Raw genomic sequence first — 18,644 nt, forward strand, 5'->3', positions numbered from 1 at the left:
GGCTAGGTGGATGGTAAAATCATTCAACCACATAGGGGCAATGGGAGTGTAAGGGGCCAGTGGATGGATGTGTGTTAGAGGAGGTGGATGCCACCATCCAAAAGACTAGCAGTGGTGCTAAGGAAAGTGGAGGAGCTAAGGAAAGTGCATGTCCCTGTATCTACGGTGCATAATGGTTATACCCAGAAGAGAATTAAACCATCCAGGGAGTGAGTGAGTAGGCAGGAAAAAATTTAAGGTGAGGAAGAAACTCTGGAAAATAAAAGCAAAGGAAATGAGGAAAAATGTCTGGCAGGACCTTGCTTCTGTTGGGTAAGGTTCTATTACAGCTTGTTTTCAAATTCTATATAGATTTCTTCAAATGGCCCATGAGGTAAAGGCAGCTATTTTAAAGCCTGGAATGTCCTGGTACTAAGTTACTTGAGGCTCCCTTTGACTTCCCTCCCTCTTGGCAATGAGACTAGCTGCTCTGCTGAACATAACCGTTACTGAAATGAGGACAGTGAGGTTCTCTCAGAGGAAAGGCTTCTCCTCTGCCTCATTCCCTGAGGCTGGTAGACTACAACACTGTAAAGACACAGCCCGGCTTGCGCTGGATGAGAACATTTCTCTCCTAAGGTTATGGTTTGGGAAAATGGAGAGAACTTTTTTGGCTCCCCTGCCCTTCTTGATACAACATTTAGAACTTGGACCCAATGCAGTGCCTGAGGGTCCTTCAAGTGATTCCTCTCTTAAGCAATGTGTACACTTTCACCATGTGCGTATCTACTAAGGATTCACCTCTCAAACTTAGTTATTTTGGCGTTACTTATTTTAAGTTACTAGCAGGAATGGATTACATGGATGGTCACAGGGTGCTTAAAATACTCAAGATATTTTATAAAAGATGTGGTAATGAAGAGCCATAAGTACATTTTAAAATGTGTGGTCTAAAAATTAGGAAACATCTAACAATTAGAGGTATGATGGAACACGAAATAGGAAGCAAACTGGAAATATCCAATAAAACTGATTAGGAAAAATGCAATTGCAGTGTTCCCAAAGGTCTTCTACATAAAGTGCTTCCTCTTCTGTTTTGCTACAAAGTGTGAGACCAAAATAAGGAAAGAGGAGACACTGGTGGAAACTTGTAGCAGACCAGAAAAGATACAAAAGCCAAGTTAAGTCTTTTTACTGGATAACATTTAAAATATTTACCGTTTGTTAATATGACACAAAATAAGCTTCTGGCACTTGGTTAAATTGAAACAGGAGCAAAGCTAGAGGGTTCAGTGGCTGGAGAGAAGTGGTCAAAGGGTACAAAGTTTCAGTTATGCAAGATGAAAAAGTCCTTTTCTATTGGACAGCATAGTGCCTGTGTTGACAATATTAAGAATTGGCTAAGAGAGTAGATCTTATGTTAAGTGTCATTATCACAAAAATTAATAATAATAAAGAAGGCAGGAGGAAACTTTTGAAGGTGACGGATATGTTTATGGCATAGATTGTGGTGATGGTCTCATTGGTATATACTTATATCCAAAATCATCAAGTCATATATGTGAAATATGTATAGCTCTTTGTATGACATTCATACCTCAGTAAAGTGGCTTATTGAAAAAGAAGTGCCTGCGAGAACTTCAAAGCCTTTCCAAGTGCTGTAGATATTTCTCCCATAGCATGGTGATTTCCAAGTTAAAAGGTTTCAGGGGACTCTGCTCAACTCTAGGGATAGTTCCTAGCTTAGCTTAAGAAGTAGCTGAGAACATTTGAATATTAGTGGTTATGGTAACATTATAGTTGAGTTTGCATTTTTAAATTTATTTATTTTTTGGCTGTGTTGGGTCTTCGTTTCTGTGCGAGGACTTTCTCCAGTTGCGGCGAGCGGGGCCCACTCTTCATCGCGGTGCGCGGGCCTCTCACTGTCGCGGCCTCTCCTGTTGCGGAGCACAGGCTCCAGATGCGCAGGCTTAGTAGTTGTGGCTCACGGGCTTAGTTGCTCCGCGGCCTGTGGGATCTTACCAGACCAGGGCTCGAACCCGTGTCCCCTGCATTGGCAGGCAGATTCTTAACCACTGCACCACCAGGGAAGCCCGAGTTTGCATTTTAAAAACATGCCTGTGAATTGTGTAGCCTCTGTTTACGTAGCAACAAGAGATGGATCTCATCCAGGTCCTTGACACTTTACCCGTGTCTCCTTGGGTCCTTCAGGTTCTCACCTGTAAAATGAGGAGATTAGACTCAGTTATGGGTAAGACCCATTCTAGGGTAAAGATACTCCCCTAGGATCCCATTCTTTAATCATGCTGCTTATCTGCTTCAATAAAATATTTTCTTTTTCAAAGCACAATTTACTAGTAAGACATGCTTTTCACTGTGATTTAGTTGATCGTGGGTGGGGAGAAAAAAGGACGTAGCACAACCTAGATTCTGATTGTTTCCTCCCATCCCCACGCTCCCTTTTGCTCTCTTAATTTCTTTTTAAATATCATTTTCCTTATTTCTGATTTTTATTTATTATTATTTTTAAAAATTTTTGGCTGTGTTGGGTCTTCGTTGCTGCGAGCAGGCTTTCTCCCTAGTTGTGGCGAGCGGGGGCTATTCCTCATTGTAGTGCGTGGGCTTCTCATTGTGGTGGCTTCTCTTGTTGCAGAGCACGGGCTCTAGGCATGCGGGGTTCAGTAGTTGCAGCATGTGGGCTGAGTAGTTGTGGCACGCGGGCCCTAGATTATGTGGGCTTCAGTAGTTGTGACACACAGGCACACAGTTGCTCCGTGGCATGTGGGATCTTCCCGGACCAGGGATCGAACCCATGTCCCCTGCATTGGCAGGCGGCTTCTTTACCACTGCACCACTAGGGAAGTCCCTCTGATCTTTAAATGTAATACATCGTAAACATTTCCTCATCTGTAAAATGGAAGTAATGGTCCCTATATAGCAATCTCACAGGTAGGTTGTTATCTGAATTAAACAAAGTCAGTTTATGTAAACACTTGGAACAGGGCCTGGCATGTATAATCATGTAAGCACTCAAAAATGTTAATTATAAGAGTATCAAGCCCTTGCCTTGCATCTCTCCATTTGCAAAAGTCCAGGCATCCAAAGTGCTTTGAAAGAAAATAATAGAATTTCTACAATAATCGAAATATCAACAATAATAGAAATTGCACGTCCCCAGTCTCTTCTGCAGTTCTTGAAATACTGTTAGCATCTGTAATTTAGTGACCAGCTGAATGAAGTCGATGCATCACCACCATCAAATTACTTATGTTGTAATGTTTTAACTGGAAATATCGCCTCTGTTCAAAAGTGGTATTTTGATGCTTTCCAGGGTAAATCTGGTGCTGCCATCTCCACACTGTGCATCACATCAGACCTTGCCAATCTGCAGATTCAGAATTTTATAGAATGTACAGCCCTTTTATATCTGTATTGTGCCTTTATCTACTATATTAATCTGCCCAGGCTGCCATAACAAAATACCAGAGGCTAGGTAGCTTGAACAACAGAAATTTATTTACTCACCGCTCTGGAGGCTAGAAGTCCAAGATCAAGTTGCTGTCAGGATTGGTATTTGGTGAGGTCTCTCTTCCTGGCTTGCAGACAGCCATTTTCTCACTTTGTCCTCAAATGACCTTCCATCTCTGCTGGGGAGGAAGAGAGGGAGTAGGGTGGAGAAAGAGAAAAAGAGAGGTATCTGGTGTCTTTTCCTCTACTTATAAGGACACCAATCCTATTAGATAAGGAGTCCATCCTTATGACCTCATTTAACCTTTATTACTTCCCTAAAGGTCCTATCTCCAAAGACAATCACACTGGGGGTCAGGGCTTAAACCTATGAATTTGGGGGAACACAGTTCAGTCCATAACACATACCAAACACCAGCAGTCCAAGCTAACTACATATCAGTAAAGCAGATGATTTATTCTGATATTTCATTATAGGCTATAATAATAAGTATTTCTAAAAAGAGACACGTATGGTAAACACCTAACAGAATTAGATAAATTTTTCATAAGGGCTTCCTGAGTATTTTTCTTGAGAAATTAAAAATTCTTAATATACATTTATGATAACATTAGAATTGAAAATGTTCATTTCCTTTCAAGAGATCATTCCTTGAAATTTCATGTTTTTTCATAGTGACAAATATGAATCAGATTAAAGTGTTCCTCAAAAGCTGCATTTCAGTCCTATTTGCTCTAATACATTTTATGTCAACTAACAAAATTTAATTATTGTTATTATTATAAGCTACTCAGCTTCACCAAAACTAGCTTCATTTGTTATAAATTAATATGGCTTAGGAGAAAAATTTGGTCAAGCTGAATTATGAGAGAAGAGATATTTCATTCAATATTTTAATTTTTTCAGGCAAATATAGCTGGCCAATTTTTTAAAATCTAGAATGTCACTTCTATTATCATTTCACAAAAACAAATATTTTATCATTGTCTAACTCATACCAAATGGTAGCAATTGATGCTCTTGTTTTTTTTCTTGTCCAAAATTAGTTTATAATTTTACCCAAGAGTTGTTGTTGCCAAGAGGTCAGCTTCTTTCTCCAGGAACACTTGACCATGCCGAGATCTGCAATCATGAGGACATGTAATATGGATCTATCATGTTGCTTTGAAAGCTTTGAAGCCCAGATTTGAACATAACATTTAGTACCAGAGCTCAGCACAGAACAAAGTTAATCGTGGAACAGTGTATACCACTGAATGGAAGTGAACCAAAATTATATTTGAAGTGGGAATAAAAGGCCTGAAGTCAAAGTTACTACACTGAAATGTCCAAGGTTTATATTCATCATTAAAAGAGACAGACCTTATACCACATAATTTTAGAATACTAGAGAAACTATTGAGAGAAACAATGCAATGTGTATGAAGGGGAGACAGAGAAAAAGAGGGGGAATAAGGAGACATTTTGCAGCTGTGAAATGTTACTACTGCTGTAGTCTTATTTAAATAGCTTTATTTTTTTAATTAAAATGTAATTGCATTTAAAATTAAATGCAATAAATACAATTAAACACACAAACAAATATGCATTTTTTTAACCCAGGAATGCACAATGAAGGTGAAGTTGAAGAAAACAAACTAGGCTAAATTAAATAAGTAAAAAGGCCCAAATTGCCAAGCCATGACCAGCCTATTTGTCTATTTTCAATTAATGGCTAAATGAGTTTTATGTGAGATCATATTAAACCCGAGTTTCTACATTGCACAATAGGATGACCCATCACAGCTGCTAAGCCAAGAGAATTTGATCTTCACATACGAACACTGTGAAATAAACAAACTCCTCAAACCTTAACCTAGAATCTAGTTTCAGATTCCTAAATTCTTTCTATAAAGTGCTTCTTATGTCCCTTTTGGACAGTACTAATATTTCCATTAGCTTTATTGTATATTTTTAAATCAAGATAGAATCTCAGCAAGTGTTTGTTAGTTAACTTTGGTTGACTTGCTTTCTGAAACAGCAATTATTAGCAGTTATTCTCTACAGAGAATCAGCTAAACCAACCCACGATTCTGATAGTACAGCAAGCCTGTGGAGGTTGAAAAACCTAAAAAGCTGGCAGAACAATCCAGAGGAAAAATCTTATGAAAAATATCGACTGCTCTGTAAGGTGAAAGTACTGTAGTAATGGTTCTACTTTTAGCCTCTGCTACTCATACCAGAGAAATCATCCACCATCCCATTGCTACACTGCCATTTTCTTTAACTTATAATGAAGTGTAGAATTGATCAAAAGAAGAATATATTCTGAGGAAATTTATAAAATTAATAAGTATATAAAACATGGAACTTTTCTGAGTATAAAATTTTGCATGATATATCTGGATAGAAGTTATATAAAGGATTAAAACATCATGTGGATATATGTGTTTGAAAACTACTTTGTGTATTAATAAGTTAGAAATAAATTGTACTGAATTAGCAGGTTTAGGTAAACATGACTCATTTGCTAAGAATGTGTCTTGGTCAGCAAGATACTTGGAAATAGGTCCAACAAAGAGGATGAGACCTCACAGTTTGAAGTTCCTGCAACCACAAAAAAAAAAAGAAGGAGAAACAGAAGTGAAATTTGGGAGGAATTTATGCAGAAGCCAGTGATTAAGACCACAGAGAAGTGTTGGGTTTGTGAATAAAAGAATGTCCCCAAGTCCCATTCAACACAAGAAATTTTGGGCATAGTGACTGTTGTTTCTTCTGGTACTGTGGTTGCAACGGCATAAATAAACTAAGTGCTCCTGTTTGTTAAATGTTATTCCACCTGTCCTACCCAAGGCAAATATACTGTGAAGCTAATGGAGCTTAAGCTTCAGGGTCCCTCACTTACACAGACTCCTTCCAAGCCCATTAAGGGCCTAGAAATGATCTCATGTGGTCATATGTTTGAGTAAAATTCGCCGAAGATATTTCCATCACGATCAGTTAAGACCTCTATTTCCTTCCATTCTGGTGTTCCTTCTGATAGACTTCCCTTAGTCATGTCACACTGGAATGGCCACAATGTGGCCAGTTAATGGGATCCAGTTAATGGGAAGTTGAACTGAGCATACATTGGTTTGGGTTTCGTGGAATGTGATTATGTGTGGTGCAGTATTTCTGTGTAGAGGTAAGTATTGCTAGCCATCCAGGAATAGAAATGGCTCCCAGGAATATTCCTACTGCCCTCTGTGCCAACTCACCTGGGATCCTGTCATGTAGAGGTGCAGGGCCAGAGGTTACATTGCAATGTGACTTTATACTGCAGTGGATGGCACCATATATACAAAGATTAAAAGGAAAGGAGGTATGAGTCAGTCTATTGGAAATTCTTCCAATCACTAGATATGTAAAATTGTTAGGGAGAGAGAAGTCTATTTTTATCCTCCTGGTCAAAAAGAAGTTCTGTCCTGTCGGCAACATACTCAGTAATGCAATGTACACAATTATCAATGTATCATAGTTTTTCCCCCTCTTTTGAAGGAAATTGTACATGATAGAATTTATCAGAATTACTGTTAGTATAAAAGAAGTCTGCTGTTAGTCTGGGGTAACTCCACAGCCACCAGGGACCAAGGCTCCTATATTTCTGCTCTGTCATCCTCAGTATGTGGCTTCCTTCCTCAAGGTTCCCTCATGAGTTCAGGATAATTGCTGGCGTTCTAGCTATCATGTCCACATTCCAGGCAGTAGGAAGAAGGGAGAAGAGAAGGATAAAAGGATGTGCTCCACAGCCGAATCAAATCCCGTTAAGGGACCATTCCTGATGTTTCTCATAGCATTTCCCCTTTGGCCAGAACTATATGCAAAGGAGGCTGAGATAGGTAGTCTTTTCAGATAGGTGATTTGCTGCTAGAATACAACTTGGAACATGGCAAACAGGTGGACAAGTGGAAACTTAAAAAAGCAGAGAAAGCTGAAATGTAAGCATCTGCCATTGGAAAAGCCATAAAGCAAGACAAGAACGGCTGCAGAATTGGAGGCACCTGTCACTTTGAATGGGGTGTGGATTAAAAACAAGATTAGTTGAAAGTCTAATAAAAAGCAGCTAGCTCTCTAGATGCCAGCCCTAACATTGCATAGCCAGGCACCTAAACCTTTCCCACCCCAACAGAAGAAGACATTCCAGGTATTCTCACTGGAAAAATCGAAACAGAGCTCTAGCCTCAGGAATATTTCAGGGAAGTAAGACAAAAGGTAAAATAGGGAGGTAGAGTTAAATTTTACATACTGAGTTGTGAGAACTTTAGTCCCCTGCCCTTACTCAGCTCCTAGAATAATAGCAGCCAGGTTTACACCCTCTCCTGAAATACAGAAAAATAACAACAGTACAAACAAACAGAAAACTAGCCCAAGAGAAAAAAACCCTACAGACGCTAACATTTGGGCATCTACAAAGTAAGGCCTGAGTACAGGTCTACAGTAAACTGTACAGTGAAGCCGCTAGTTAACATCCTGGCCAAGTTTCCAAGCCATTTTTGATGTTTCTCTCTTAAATAAGAACAGAGAGCCAAAAATCACTAGACTTTTAAGAATGTCTCTGCAAGATCGCCTTTATTGGCAATCTAAAGGCCTGTGAGCATAAGTCCCAGAGATGCTTGCAACTAACATTTATGCTACTTCCAAAGCTCTCAGTTCAGAGAAGCATATGTTGGCCTGAAAGGCTGCAGGTGATTAAAAAAAAAAAAAAAACAGTGTTCATGCTTGGTATTCTATGCTGTACTCTGCTTGGTCTTGTTTACTGCACCACAAGATTGATGGGGTGCAATAAATGCTCTAATGAGATGGTCTCTGACGTATATCAGGATTGGCTTAAGTGTAGAACTCGAGGCTCTTGGCCCCTAAAATTACCCAATGTAGCTGCTTGCTACTTCTCTACTGAAAACGAATTACTAGCCTGGCAGACACTGGTTGAGACGGCACCACAGTTGAGGGACAGCTAAGACCAAAGGTTCCAGTAATTTCCTGGGTGATGTCAGAGAAACAGTGGAATAAGGAAGGAGCAGCTCAGTTAGTCTCATTGATTTAATGTGACCAATACATTCAGGAACGTGTGAAAGGGGGCAGGATGGGAGGGGTCTAGAGAATTCATGGACCAGAGGCATCCACTTCCTGGAGACGACACTGTCCCTATTACATGCTGTCTTTCTAACAACGGGGACTACAGTTCAGAAAGATGTGACTAAGCTTCATTTATTGATGACAGTGTCCACACCCCTTGTAGTAGAAGGCAAGGGCAAGTCAGCCCGAAGGGCCTAGTTATATATTGTGTGGCTGGCTGTACATTACAATGTCCGTCTTAGCTTAGTTTCCCCTGAAAGCAGAGCCGGAGACATACTCTCAGGTGCATGTAACTTATTTGGAAGGTAATCCCAGAAAATGGAGAGTGATACAGGCAAAGAGAGAAAGCCAATAAAATGTGTGTCATTGAATGGTTATCACCCTGTACAGCTCAGGCTCAGTCCTGCTTGGGACCCTCTAAAGAACTATAGAATCCTCTTGGAATTGTATGCTATTGATAAACTGCATGTATAATTAAATAAAACATAATATTTATATTATGTATAGAGAAAAATTAAGTAAAAATAATTATAACATTTATATAAAAATAATTTTACAAACCCTATTCTGAGAACTAAAGTTCTATTGATTGTTATTATGAGCACAAGTATGGCCCTTTAAGTTTTTGTTTTTGTCTTTTTCTTGTGTGGTACGAGGGCCTCTCACTGTTGTGGCCTCTCCCGTTGCGGAGCACAGGCTCCAGACGCGCAGGCTCAGCGGCCATGGCTCACGGGCCCTGCCGCTCCACAGCATGTGGGATCTTCCCGGACCGGGGCACGAACCCGTGTCCCCTGCATCGGCAGGTGGACTCTCAACCACTGAGCCACCAGGGAAGCCTCCCCCTTTAAGTTTTTAAAATGCTAACAAATGAGATTAAAATTCATTTTGAAGAGACCTGATTTTAAGTTTCTAGTTTCTTGATGTTGGTTCCAATAGTCGGTTCATTTGAAGTTCGGACTAACTTCAAAGGAACTCACTTCTGTTTTTAGGATTTGAGGGTAGAGGAGAAACTCCTGCCCAAGAAGGGGGCTCTATAAGCTCTTCCCAGAGGAGGATGAGAAGGAAAAGGAGGTCTCTACAGGAACTGCTTGCATCTGGAGTGACGATAACGTATTAGAGGGAGGTGGGTGAATGTGGCCTAGCAGCACAAGGCCACCATCTGGAGGGACAACAGGGAGTTATTGTTTGGAAAATTTATTGTGATGTGGTGACTCCTAGTTCAGTGACCAGATCATTCTTGCAGCTTCAGCCATCAGCTCCTTTTTTCTTGAGTGTCTGGATCTTTCATCTACTTCTTTTATTAGGGAAGTATTATTTTATTATTTCCTCCTTCAGGATAGAGTTGGTACTCGTCAGCATTCCATAGGTGTCCGCCAGGCTCTGAATTTTTGTTGACTCTTTCTCTAGGCTAATATCCTCCAAAGATGACTCAGTTGTTACAGTCCCCCTTTGAACAGTGCCATCCTTGCCAAGGAGTTGACACTTCTCTTGAATTTGTTATGCCAATGTTTGTGAAATTTCAGCCAGCATTGTGAAAGCAGCATTTCACATGACGCCAGCTTCCAGACAACTAGACAAGTCTAAACAAATATGAGACCCACTAAAAAGCCGATGACAGGCACACACACCATGGACTCTGGCTGGAGGCTGCAGAGGGCAGGGCCCGGATTCCCATCATCCAGCCATGGCTCCACCACCACTGCTTGTGGCTTTCCAAGGATGCCTGAAGCCAAGCTCTGTGGTGGCTTGAAGCCCTTCCATGGCACTGAAGCCCACCACAGAGCTCTATGGAGTAACCACACCTCTCCCAGCTCACGAAAACTTCTGAGATCCCTCTACTTAACCCCCGCAACATCCCACACTGGCAGCCTAAGCAGGCCACAGTGGAGCTGGCCCAGAGAATGGAGAGATCAACTTTAAAAAGTTTCTCAAAATTACTGCCCACTACCCCTCTTCTCTTCTTAATTAAGAAAAAATTATGAAACTTTTTATTTCTCAGCTGCATTGCACAGCATGCGAGATCTTAATTCCCTGACCAGGGATGGAACCCATGCCCCCTGCAGTGGAAGCTCAGAGTCGTAACCACTGGACCACCAGGGAAGTCCTGAAACATTTTTATTAAGGTAAAATATAAGGGACTTCCCTGGTGGCACAGTGGTTGAGAATCTGCCTGCCAAGCCAGGGGACATGGGTTGGATCCCTGGTCCGGGAGGATTCCACATGCCGCAGAGTGGCTAAGTCCGAGCGCCACAACTACTGAGCCTGTGCTCTAGAGCCCGCGAGCCACAACTACTGAAGCCCACGTGCCTAGAGCCTGTGCTCCACAACAAGAGAAGCCACCGCAATGAGAAGCCTGCGCACCGCAACTAGATAAAGCCTGAGCACAGCAATGAAGACCCAATGCAGCCAAAAAATAAATTAAAATTTAAAAAAAATATGTATATATATATATATATACACACACTGTGATGTATTCATATCGTAAATGTATATGCTTTGATGACTTTTGACAACTATATACACCTGTATAACCAATATGCCAATGTAGATATAGAACACTTTCATCACCTTCAGAAAGTTCCCTCATTCGCCCTTCCAGGAGTCCCTACTCCCTAAAGGCAATCATCTCTTTGATTTTTATTGACATATATTAATTTGGACTCTTTCTGAACTTCATACAAATGGCATCATGCAGAATGTATTCTTTTGTATCTGGATTCTTTTGCTCAACATCATGTGTTTGGGGTTCACCCATGGTGGTCACCCCTTCTTTCGTTCTGAGTCGAATGCCATTGTACAGGCGCACATGATTGGACATCAGCCCACCCCTCTTGCTCCCCATTCACTCCACCTCCTCCCAGCCCCCTCCTTTATTTTACTGACTGAAATACTTTGGGAAAGAAAACTTCCCTCATCAACCATTTGGGTTTCCCTGAGGTATAAATCTGTACAGAAAAGTTAGGCTTAAAAGGTGATCAATTAGACTTGCTTTTTAGTGTACGTATGACCTTGCACTCTTACAGATATTTGATATGTTTTAATTCGTTGCAGTTACTATTATTATCAATACTCAAATTATCCCTTCTTTAGCTAGTATTGTCTTTTGAATCCTTTTGACCGGACCCCAGAAGGCTTTGATGGCTTCTTTCCTTCTGATGTGACAAGTTATTCTGGGTTTATCTTGTACATTTCCTGCCCCAGACCTGACATTAGGCACTCGTTCAAAGTCATGGCTCCTTTGAGGAGAAAATGATATTTAGAGACCATAGTTTGTGCTCGGGGTGCTGAGTGCTACTGACTGGTCATTGTTTCTAAGCCTTTTCAGTGAACAAAGCTAAGAAGTATTATTTAAGTTGAGATATATTTGACATATAACACTGTATTAGTTTTAGGCATATAACACAATGATTTGATATATGTACATATTGTGAAATGATTATCACAAAAAGTATAGTTAACATGCATTACCACACATAGATACAAATTTTTGTTTTCTTATGATGAGAACTTTTAAGATCTACCCTTCTAGCAACTTTCAAATATATAATACAGTATTGTGAACTATATTCACCATGCTGCACATTACATCCCCAGGATTTATTTTCTTCTAACTGGAGATTTGTACCTTTTGATCACCTTCACTCATTTTGTTGAGTGAAAATGGTAACCACCAATCTGTTCTCCGAATCTGTGAGCTCCATTTTTTAAGAACCCATATGTAAGTGAGATCATATACTATTTGTCTTTCTCTATCTGACTTAAGAAATACATATATTTTTAAAGAGAAAACATATCAGGGACTTCCCTGGTGGCGCAGTGGTTAAGAATCCACCTGCCAATGCAGAGGACATGGGTTTGATCCCTGGTCCAGGAAGATCCCACATGCCACGGAGCAACTAAGCCCATGCGCCACAACTACTGAGCCCATGTGCCACAACTACTGAAGACCGCGTGCCTAAAGCCCAAGCTCCTCAACAAGAGAAACCACTGCAATGAGAAGCCCACGCACCGCAACAAAGAGTAGCCCCCTCTCGATGCAACTAGAGAAAGACTGTGTGCAGCAACAAAGACCCAACGCAAATAAATAAATAAAAGAATGTACTCCCAGACATATGAAAAAAAGAAAAGAGAGAGAGAAAACTTATCACATGCAAGAACCTTTCAACTGATCTGCTTATACCAGTTTCTACTTCACTACTCCTTCCAACTCATGCTCTGCATTTCTGTCAGAATCATCCTTATGAAACACAGATCTGATCTTCATAATCCCCTGCTTAAAAACTTGTGATGGAGTCCCATTGCCAGAAGGATTAAGCCAAAGCTCTTTGGCATGGTATACATACAGATCCTCTAAAAATTTGTCTCCTGGTTTCCATTCCAACCTCTTTAACATTCATTCTTCCCTCTCCCATAGTTCAGCACACCGTACTGCTCCCGCCACACTGTGCCTTTTCTCATCTGGTTCACTTTCTCTGAAACGCCCTGATTTTTCTATTTCTTGGTAAATTTGTATTCATCCTTCAATAAATATCTCAAACATCATTTTCTCTAAAATAAATTGCAGTCTCCTTTCCCTACAGAGGACTAATCTGTTTCCATCATATCCTACACAGTATTCCAAATGTCTTTACATAGCACTAATGAAACTATATAATAATGATTTGTTTACATGCATCTCTCTCTAGCTAGAGTGTCCCCCAAAGTGTTGGGCACTTACCATTAGTGGTACTGTAGATGGTTTTACGTGTTACACTGATATGACGTTAAATATTGAATTGCATAGTGTGAGAGTTATCCCCTTTTTAATACTTTAGGGAGGAAGTTTTAGTTTTGTGCTTATGGCTTTAACATCTCTCTATTATTGTGTGATTAATTTCCCTTTTTTAAGAGAGAGCAGGCCTCAAGCTTAAAACTTTGTAGATAACAATAATTGGCTAGAATTTATATATTTCTTCATGATATTTTCTGATGATTACTTTCTGTCTATGAAACTTTAAAAATGAATATTGATGAGTGATTTCCCTGGTGGTCCAGTGGGTAAGACTCTGTGCTCCCAATGCAGGGGGCCTGGGTTCATTCCCTGGTTGGGGAACTAGATCCCACATGCATGCTGCAACTAAGAAGTCCACATGCCACAACTAAAAAGCCTGCATGCCACAACTAAAAGATCCCACGTGCCACAACAAAGACCTGGCGCAGCCAAAATAAATAAATAAAATATTTTTAAAAAGATAACATGGTCAACACATAAAATCAATTGTATTTCTAGGAAAAATTAATATTGATGATAGATTTTTCTTTTAAAATAAAAGTGAGATAAAGAAAAATAGTAAGCATATAATGGTAACAAAGTGCATCATTATGGCAAAATTCTCGTAGGATATGTGAAAATGACTTAACTCTGGGAAACACTGGGCTAGGTCCTTCAGAAGCAGGAGGCATAACTTCTATTTTCATCCCCAGTTCCTAGTACTATGTTTAATATACAGTAGATCGTCACTAAATATTTGTCAAATTAAGTTAGGAAGAAACACCCACCTTCAACATTTTCAAGATTCAATGTCATTTTGGGGGATATATACCTAAAGTGAAAGGCCTTCTGTAACTGACTTTTCTGAAAAAGTTAAATAATATCCATTGTTATCATATAAATGACGTTTAGAATGATTTCCTATAGCTACCATGGAAGAAATCAAATTCACAAGAGGATATGACCATAGATTCTCCAACTGGGTTGTGTGGAATGAGGTCTTAAAAGCCAACGTTCAGGGGCAATAGAAGAAGGTTAACAATACATTCTATTCCAATCATCACATCAGTTTTCACCATCAAGGTCATGGTACATTTTAAGGGAGGGTAGACCAGAAGAGCTCTCACTAGAGGTGAGCTAGCACCATCTGTTGGGGAGTGAGTTCACAGCATAAGATGCTATCAGCTGACTTCATTACTCCGGAATTTATTTCTCCAAAGTACTTTCTTTTCATCATACAAATTTCAAGACACTCATGCATACCCAAGTACAATTTAATTTTCAGTCAGGTCTAGTTCTCTACTATGATAGTCAAAAACAAAACTCTTTAATTAATCTGATTATAGTGTACTAGTTTTTCATGATTTGACTCTTTAATTACAGACCTGATAATTAGACTACTTTGACCCATTTAAGAAATGGAAAAAAGGTTAGTAACATTATACAGCCACGTGGATTATAGGTTTGCTGTAGAATAACAAATATGTGTTGCCCAAAACAAAAACTCATAGATACAAAGAACAAGTGGGTGGCTGCCATAGGGTGGTAGAGGGCTGGGCAAATGAAGGAGGTTAAGAGGTACAGACCTCCAGTTATAAAATAAATAAGCAACGGGGATGTAATATACAGCATAAGGATATGGTCAATAATACTGTAATAACTTTGTGTGGGGACAGGTGATTATTAGACTTATTGTGGTGATCATCTCATAATGTATGGAAATGTGAAATCACTATATAGTACACCTGAAACTAACACACTGTTGTACATCGACAAAACTTCAAATAAATATATATATATATAAAGCAAAAAACAAAAATACATCGTTCTTATAAACCAGCCTTGATTATCTGTGGTTACTAGAAATAGAGGTAGCCTTAAATTTTAAACTTTACAAATAAGCTAGAAACAGTCATTTTCTCCTTTCACACTCCTTCCCAAAAAATCTATAGGTGAAATCGAGAGGGTAGTGTTTCTCTTGTTTACCATTTGGAATAGATGCTCTAGAGTGACAAAAAGGGAAGAGATAGCCAGCTGAGTGTGTGAAGGCAGGTGGAAAATGAGGGGGAGATCATAAGCGCTTGGATTCTAAATGACAGCAAGTGTGTTACCAGCAGTTTCCCCAGAGACAGGGCTTAGGAGTAAAGTTTCAAACATTAGAAATAAATTCGTATGTGCCTCTATTTTAATTTTTTTTTTTTTTTTTTTTTTTTTTTGCGGTACGCGGGCCTCTCACTGTTGTGGCCTCTCCCGTTGCGGAGCACAGGCTCCGGACGCGCAGGCTCAGCGGCCAAGGCTCACGGGCCCAGCCGCTCCGCGGCATGTGGGATCCTCCCGGACCGGGGCACGAACCCGTGTCCCCTGCATCGGCAGGCGGACTCTCAACCACTGCGCCACCAGGGAAGCCCCTTTTTTGATTCATCCTCCTCCTCCTCCTCTTCGTCCTCGTCTTCTTCATCTTCCTCTTCCACCTTTTTCCGGGCAACTTTAGCAGGACCCTTGGCGCCATCAAACTTCCCTTTAGACTTATAGTCTGAGACATCCTTCTCGTATTTCTCCTTCAGCTTCGCTGCCTTTTTGATATATGGCTGCTTCTCGCTGTCACTTAAGTTATTACATATCTCGCCCAGCTTCTTTGCCACATGTCCAATAGAGATGCCAAGGTTTGTAGATTTGACCTTGGGGCGGAATTCGGAACAGAACAGGAAAAATCCAGACGGTGGCCTCTTGGGGGCATTCGGGTCCTTCTTCTTCTTGCCTCCCTTAGCTAGTCCGTAATCCTTCATTTCCCGATCATAGAGCACTTTATCTGCCTTTGCCATTTCATCAAATTTAGACTTCTCTTTCCAAGACATTGTCTTCTACCACTCAGAGCACTTCTTGGAAAATTCTGCAAAATTGTCAGGGACCTCGGGGTTTTTCTTCTTATGTTCCTCTCTGCACATCTGCACAAAGAAGGCATAAGCAGACATCTTGCCCTTTGGTTTCTTGGGTCACCTTTAGCCATCTTGACTGTATTGTTCGCTAGTCTGGGCAGCGCAGGGCGTGACGCGTGGCTCAGCGCTCCACAGCTGTGCGCTCCATAACTTATTTTAAATCAATTCCAGCTACCTTTAAAGTTCAAGTTTCTAATTGAACCTCCTTCCACAGTTTGTCCCTTTCCTCAAATACTTCTATCAATAGGAACAGGAAAAAAACCTCCTACCTAGTCACTAAGTCTTTTCAGATATCCCAATAAAAGCTTTTTTTAAACTATAAAGAGCTTTGTAGGGTTTTTCCAATTATAAAAAGTATTTAAAAATAATATGACAGGGGCTTCTCTGGTGGCACAGTGGTTAAGAATCCGCCTGCCAATGCAGGGGTTCGATCCCTGGTCAGGGAAGATCCCACATGCCATGGAGCAACTAAGCCCACACGCCACAACTACTGAACCTGCTCTCTAGAGCCTGTGAGCCACAGCTACTGAGCCCTCGCGCCTAGAGCCCGTGCTCCACAACAAGAGAAACCACTGCAATGAGAAGCCCGCGCACCGCAACGAAGAGTAAACCCTGCTCACCACAACTAGAGAAAGCCCGAATGCAGCAACGAAAACCCAATGCAGCCAAAAATAATTAAAATAAATTAATCTGACAGTACCAAAGGTAAGAAGTGAAAATCAGAGTGTAATGCCTCCACCTAGAAACAATTCTATTTATAAATGAACATACCAATACACATATTTTTAACTAAATAGGTTCATGGTTTACACAGAGTCTACTGAATTTTTACTCCACTTAATATGTCAGGGGGGAGGTTTATTAATAACTCTCACCTCCTCCCAAGTCTCTTTTCTCTGCAAGGTTAGTGTAGTGGGTTGAATGGTGGCCCCAGAAAAGACATTACCAAGTCCTGATCTTATTTAGAAAAAGGGTCTTTTCAGATACAATTAAGGATCTTGAGATGAGATCATCTTGGATTACCTGGGTGGGCCCTAAATCCAATGATAAGTGTCCTGGGACTTCCCTGGCAGTCCAGTGGTTAAGACTCCACACTACCACTTCAGGGGGCTCGGGTTTGAGCCGTGGTGGGGGAACTAAGATCCCGCATGCCACGTGGCACAGCCAAAAAAACCCAAAAAAATTACAAGTGTCCTCGTAAGACAAAGAGGAGAAAGCCGCATGAAGACAGAAGCAGAGATCGGAGGCACCAGGGACCAGAAGCAAGGAAGGATCCCCCCCAAGTGCCTTTGGAGAGAGTGTGGCCCTGCCAACACCTGGACTTCAGACTTCTGGCCCCCTGAACTGTGAGAGAGTACGTTTCTATCAGCTTAAACTACTGAGTTTGTGGTAATTTGTTCCAAGAGCCCTAGCAAACCCATATGGTCAGCATTCCAAACTGCCCTATCATACACTCAGCCTGCTCTCCAGCCTCATTTTCCTGTTCTTCTCCAGCCTGACGCTCCTGTTTGCCTCCTTTCATTTCCTGTATTGCCTCAAAGCCTTTGCACATGCTGTTCCAGTGCATGGATTGCTCCTCTTCATTCTTCAAATATTTCTCCAACACTCCTCAGGGAAAAGTTCAGTGACCCTCTAGGCCTGCTCACCAAGCCCCATAAGGTACCCTTCTAGAAGCATGTAGCTCTTTTCATAGCCCTTAGCCTAGTTTGTGTGTTTATTAGTGCCATAATTCGAGTCTGCCTCCTCTGCCAAACTGTAAGCTTCCTGAGAATGGGGGGCCCTCCCCCACCCCTCATATTCCCAGGCCAGGCCTGAGCTTGCTTTGCCATAGCAATCACTTTTTGAATGAATGGCCACTATTCCAGAAGCATTTGCCGACTTTGGTAAACTCTCACAGCCTTTGAGACCGCTGTGGGCTAGGTAGGGTGACCATATTATTTACCCTCCAAAGCGACCACTCCTGAGAATGAAAAGGGGTGCTACTAACAATTACAAGTCACCTGGCTACAGTCCTGGTAACAGGCTGTACTGACCACAGGAGCAAATGTGAAGGCAGGAGGATAACCAGAAGAGGATGGATATGGCATTTTGGAGAGACGTGAAGAGGCTAATTTAAATTTGCTTAATTGCCTCTGCATTTTCATTGATTCCCTCTACACCATGTATGCATTTGTTCATTCTTTTATTGTCTGGTCTTCACTCATGGATGTAAGCTCTATGAGGACTGGGACTTGGCCTCTTTTGTTCGTTGCTCTAAAACGCACCTAAAATAGTTCCTGGTGCATAGCAGGTGCTCAATAAACACTTGAATGAACGTACTCAGAGCTGAACGGCGTATCCTAAATGAATAATGGATGAAGAATCAAAACACATAGAAAAAAATCCTCCCAGTTTGAAAGCCTAAAGAGTCTCAACA

At 40.9% G+C, this 18,644-nt stretch overlaps 1 long non-coding RNA gene and 1 pseudogene across 1 annotated transcript; both read right to left on the reverse strand.

Moving 5' to 3' along the window:
• Positions 1–2,032: 2,032 nt before the first annotated feature.
• LOC112401189 (uncharacterized) lies at positions 2,033–9,170 on the reverse strand. The gene is made up of 3 exons (XR_003003537.1): positions 4,508–9,170; positions 3,505–3,623; positions 2,033–2,198 (listed from the first exon to the last, which is right to left on the reverse strand). It is a non-coding gene; the product is annotated as an uncharacterized LOC112401189 (long non-coding RNA).
• Positions 9,171–15,706: 6,536 nt separating this feature from the next.
• On the reverse strand, positions 15,707–16,674 carry LOC112401235 (high mobility group protein B3 pseudogene; annotated as a pseudogene).
• Positions 16,675–18,644: the final 1,970 nt, after the last annotated feature.

Source organism: Neophocaena asiaeorientalis, unplaced genomic scaffold (assembly GCF_003031525.2).
Source record: "Neophocaena asiaeorientalis asiaeorientalis breed wild unplaced genomic scaffold, Neophocaena_asiaeorientalis_V1.1 scaffold161, whole genome shotgun sequence".
Classification (NCBI taxonomy): Eukaryota; Metazoa; Chordata; class Mammalia; order Artiodactyla; family Phocoenidae; genus Neophocaena; species Neophocaena asiaeorientalis.